The sequence below is a fragment of the Barbatula barbatula genome (assembly GCF_947034865.1).
Source record: "Barbatula barbatula genome assembly, chromosome: 4".
In the NCBI taxonomy this organism is placed as follows: Eukaryota; Metazoa; Chordata; class Actinopteri; order Cypriniformes; family Nemacheilidae; genus Barbatula; species Barbatula barbatula.
Genome location: NC_136768.1, coordinates 4,547,080 through 4,552,583, shown reverse-complemented (window position 1 = coordinate 4,552,583; position 5,504 = coordinate 4,547,080).

The window sequence follows — 5,504 nt, the reverse complement described above, 5'->3', positions numbered from 1 at the left end:
AGTAAGACCATACCGGGCACCATCAGGTTTTCCATTACATACTTGATACAGAGTATTTCTTTTACAAAGAATGAAATTCAATATCATGAGAAGATGCTAAAGATTCTTTCAGGGTGGAAATATTTGAAGATGGAGAAAAATGGTAGAGATTTGAATCTCATTAGATGTATGAATGAAAAGAATGTTAGATGAAGGAGAAATATGAAGAGCAGAGAATGAGACATTGAGACACAGCAGAGCCTAAACTACTTAGAGATGTACGCTTTTGTCTTTGCACCCCGGTCATGTCAGGAACGCATCATTTGAGCTTCAAGACTAATTCTTGCCTCTTTGATGTTTTACGAGAGATGGAGATTGAAAGCGTTGGCTTGGAAGAGGCTTCGGATAACTTGTATAACGCACCTTTCGATCCTCAGCGGGGGAACAGCTTAAAAGACTTTCCTTTGAGGTTGCTATCCGTCTACCTTAATGGAAAAACTCCCAGACTGCGTATGGTTCTCGTGTGAGATCTTCATTTTCAGGGATTTTTCGGGCCCCTGAGGCCCTCAGAACAGACTGTTTGGAGTCGACGGACACCGAGGTCGCAGGAGAACAATAGACCAGTGGCCTTCATCACTATCTAAAGCTTTAAATCTGTTTCAACAGGAAGAGAAAATGATTCTCTTACTGGGAAAACAGACCCCCCAGTGCTGTGTGTGTTTGGGTTGGACCTGGTTGACTCAACTATCTCCCGATCCAACTCCGCCCTGCCGCTGGTTCCCCCACATTACCGTACACAACTCAAGTGCTTCATCTGTGTTTTCTATATTTGGTATTAATTTCAGTTCATGAAAATATTCTTATTTGTGAATATTAAGGAATACCCAGAAACTAGGATGGGTGGTCTGGTAGGGATCTTAGCATCACATGCATACTTTTTGAGAGTAAACATCGGATGCAAGTAGAAGTTTTTTGGCCAGCTGAGGATGTTTAAGAAACTGTGTATCGTAGTGGATTTGTGTGCCAGACATGCATTTAGGAGACACAAAAAGACTACAGCTGCAAATTGGATTGATCTCTTGTTTATAAGTTGATGCTTTGAAACCCTTTCTTAAATTTACACAATCATGAAATCGCTTGTATCAAACTCTTTCCATGTGCACAGATGCACACACAAGGAGAGGATTTATGCTTTTTAGTGCATTACATTTATACAAAGTTTTATTTATTTGAGAAATGATTCTGGTAAACACAAGCATCAGGGAACCAAAAAGTCCCCTTTTGGTACCCCGTATTAGATGGCCAGATCTAAATGTCTTTTTTATTTTCAATAAGTGAAATGTGGAGATTTGTGAAGTTTTAGTGTCAAGTTACCCACAAGTCTCTGGGGCACAGATAGCAGTAAAGGCCTAAAGTCAATAGTCCATTTTTATCCATCAATACGTATGCATGTTTTAATCGTAGAAAACAACAAAACAACTTTGTGACTTTCACCTACAACATGTACTTTTAACCCAGACTTTGCATAGATTTTCACTTGTGCACGCCAATACGGTCCTTGTTTAGAGTCCAAGAGCACCTCAGATCAACTTTATTTCGCGACAGCTAAAATATATTTTTATATGTGCGAATGGCCTACCCACAAATTCGTTTCTTAAATGGTTAAAATCATATAAATGCACACAGCACTTTACATGAGGTAAAGCGGACAGCCAGAAAGATGTGGTGCGTGGAATGGGTGCTACGTGCAGGTTCTGTTATTCTGGATTGAGAGCGTTTAATGAAAACAACACAGACATGAGAGAGAGAGACTAATACTGACGCTGTGTCTTTAGGCCTGCAGGGAGGAATGGAAAACAGCTTTGTCTGGTTGCTTCTGTAATAAAAATCATAACTCACGACAGAAACTACAGAAATTGTGTTTAGTGTTATAAAGCTGAGAAAAAAATTGTTTTGTTTCAATCAAAATGTATCTGGAGGGGAAAGTTTCAAGACCCTTTATAATGGCTTGATAAGAGCAGTTTATATTCGGTGCTAATGCATTTTCTATTAAACAGAAATTTTCAGTGGGAGGAGATTTATTTTTGTTAAATTCTATGTAGGCTTTTATTAAATGGCAACTAGAACGCATTGTTTGATATTACGTTTTTCAAAAGTCTTTTATGCCATTCAATATATCCCTTTGAATCTTATGTCTCCATTTATACTGACTGTAACTGGTCGAGTCTGTTGTATTTTGTGAGCCTACACGTTGTGTCAATGATATTTGCTTTATTTAAAAGAAAGTAACCTCTGTTATGAAAACTCTTGATACGTTGGAGAAGAGAGGGAGAAAATCTCAATGCTATTTCCATTATAAAAGGATTTTATGTTTCCAAATCTGTCTGTAAGCTTCAATTGGAAAACGGTGGTTTGATTAAATAAAGAGATCTCCAGGAATCTTGGAGTTGTTGCCGCAAATCTTATAGATATAAGTTGTCTTTGTTTTGTTTCTGTGTGGTACAATTCTCACTTATTACTTCTAAATAAATATACATTTAATAATGTCTAAACAAATCTTTAACAAATATATCATCGCAGTGTTAAGTCAAAAGCACTTTAATTGGCATAAACTGATATGAAATTGATTTTAACACATTTCAAATTGTCAAGCAAAACTCATCCTTTAACTGTCCGACAAACTGCTCAGTTTCACATCTTTACAACTCGTGTATCTGCATGAACATTCATTAGGTGACTGTGTGTTTAACTGAGATCGGCTATTTACTGTTGCGGGAGTTTGTACGGTGACTATTACATAACAATGGCCTTATTCATTTAGATGTATGTTGCAAGCACGGTGGGTGTGGTTTTAGTTTTCTTGTGCAGCACGAATGCATTGGAGACTCACAGAACTGAAAGTAGCTAAATGAAGTAATCCGGTGTGAAACCGATGTGGAGTGTTGTAATCGTTTAAAAACGGAGATTCACCTCGACTGACGGTGTTGGCCGTAAGTTAGTAATAGATCTTGTTGCATAAACTGGAAAATTCACAAACCACAATTCTTCCACTTTCTGTTGGTCAACACAACCCGTAAATGAATATTACATTTCTGCAATATGTGAAATTTGGGAACGACGTGTTTCAAAAAGCATACCGCTGATAAGAAACTCCATTCGATCTTTTCAGATACCCTACACTGTGATCTGTCTCTGTCTAGATAGATCTGGTTGTATGATTGACACGTGTGACGTATTTGTCAAGTTTGAGTTACAGAAGGGCGGGAGGTCGGTGCCCTGCTGACACCAAATGTGTTATGAAATACACTCATGGACTTCTGGCTTGGTACTCAAAATGACACAAGGAAATAAGACTAAACATGAAATAGGAAAATGTCAAAAATGTTTGCCTCTTTATTTAACTAATAGAGTAGAGAAGGATGAACATTATATTTAAGAGAGAGCATCTTCATCTTCAGTGTTATGTGATTCATAGCTTCACTGAAACATCCACACCACTTCTAAACTTCAAGGAAGCTATCGTTTTTCTTATGAAGCCATTATTTTCTGTGGCGCCTCTTGGTTAATAAAGTGTCATTCTATTTACAGAAACGTTTTAAAGTGGCTTCCCTCGTATGTGCGTCTCAGAAAGTGTTTATGTAGAGAAAGAACATGCCCGTCACTGAGTGAGTGCATGTGTCAGCCCATCAGTAAATTGACTGAAATTATATTTTCCTATTTTGAGATCTTTTATGGATGTATATATAAAACAGATGTCTGAAGATTACTCTCGTTGGTGGAAAAAAGTAAGAGACCATTTGAGAATTATTTGGAGTTTTCGTGTGTTTAGGTAGGATCGTTTTTGTTTAATTCTGTGAACTAATAACACGATTTATCCCAGATTTCACATAAAAACATTGTTTCTATTTGCATTTATTTGCAGAAAATGAAACTGGAGAAACCCGTCAAAATAACAGAAAAGATGCTCTGTTTTTTTTCGGACCTCAAATACTGCAAAGAAAACAAGTTCATATTAACGTGAAACCAATACAACAGTAATCTTTGCACATGTATGAAACCTTGATTTTATCACTCTTTTCATGTGTCTTGTCGTGCTGTCAGTCTTTCGCATTGCTGTTGGATGACATCCGTCACTGAAGTTTGATTTTGTTGAAATTCAAGAAACACTGGACCGACATGGCAATTTTTTTTTAAAGGTAGACAGTGAAGACTCATTTGGTTATGTAACCGCAATGATTTAGTCTGTTTTTGTACATTTTGGAGACGAGAGTCTTTGCACTTGTTTTGACACACACTTGAGTGAGGTACAAACTCTTGCTGCTGCTTTGTGATGCTGTGTTCAGACACACACAAAATGAGATGGGAAAAAAACACTTGGGAGGGTTCTGTGAAACATTGCCCTCTTCGAAACCCCCATAAACCGTAGTCAATTACTGGTAAATGTTTTGTCTGTCCGCAGTTGTAAAATGCCCATCATTATATGTTTGTTTGACTTCCTCCCATTTGACTCAATAAATGCTGTTTCCTGTCCTCCAGCAAGGAACAATGTAAAGAGTGTTGCATCACAATACAGGCCCCTTTATGATAACCCAGCTCGCTCATAAATGCCTGTATTTATTCTCACACTGGAGAGGTTATGAGCATCTACGTTATATCTTTATTACGGCTTATTAGGGTAAATCGGCAGCAGGCAGGCACCCGGGGTAAAATGAGCGAACGTTCTAAGAATTTTGTTATCCGGCAGACATGAGGAAATTTCTCCATAAAACCTGAAACGTAGAGATCGCGGCGAGGCCAAATTGACCATCCAAAACTATTAAAACAATGACTTGTTGCATTCAAATCAGTCCAGCTCATGAACTGCTTGGACGTGATGTTAAAAGAATAACTGGTCGCATTCTTAGTAAGCATCGTCAGCTTTAGCATTAAAAAAACGGCCTAATTGTTAGAAACTAAGCAATTTTGTGCGATACAAATCCAGACTCCAAACACGTCAACGGATATGTTAAGTGATTTCTGACAGCCCATTTGTTTCAAGGCCTCCCACTATAGAGATTAGCAGAGGTAAATACCATCAGTCGGGAGGTTTGGAGAGATAAATGAAGGCTTGTGTTTAATACAGACTTACTTTCTCTATACAACTGCCAAGTTTAAAGCAGTGGAGGTGGATAATATACAGATCCAGAGCATCATCCAAATACTTAAAATGGAAGATGTTTTGGGCACGTCGCCCGTGTGGAGATTCTTTTGAAGCTTGTTTGAATGATTCATTGTCAACCATGGAAGTAGTTCTGGACAAAGCAAAGCAACTCTCATGTGGGTGAATTTGTGTGTCCATTGTGCTATTTGGTGAATTTGAAAGGAATTTATGACTTTGTCGGATGACGTTTTTATGTTCAGATACCATTAAGATGCCTCTAAAAGGCTTTGGATGAAAGCCTTTTAGAGTAAAAGCGTAAAACCAACATTATATTCGGTTATAACCGAAATGCACATCACAGAATAAAGGAGAAAGATCAGAATTT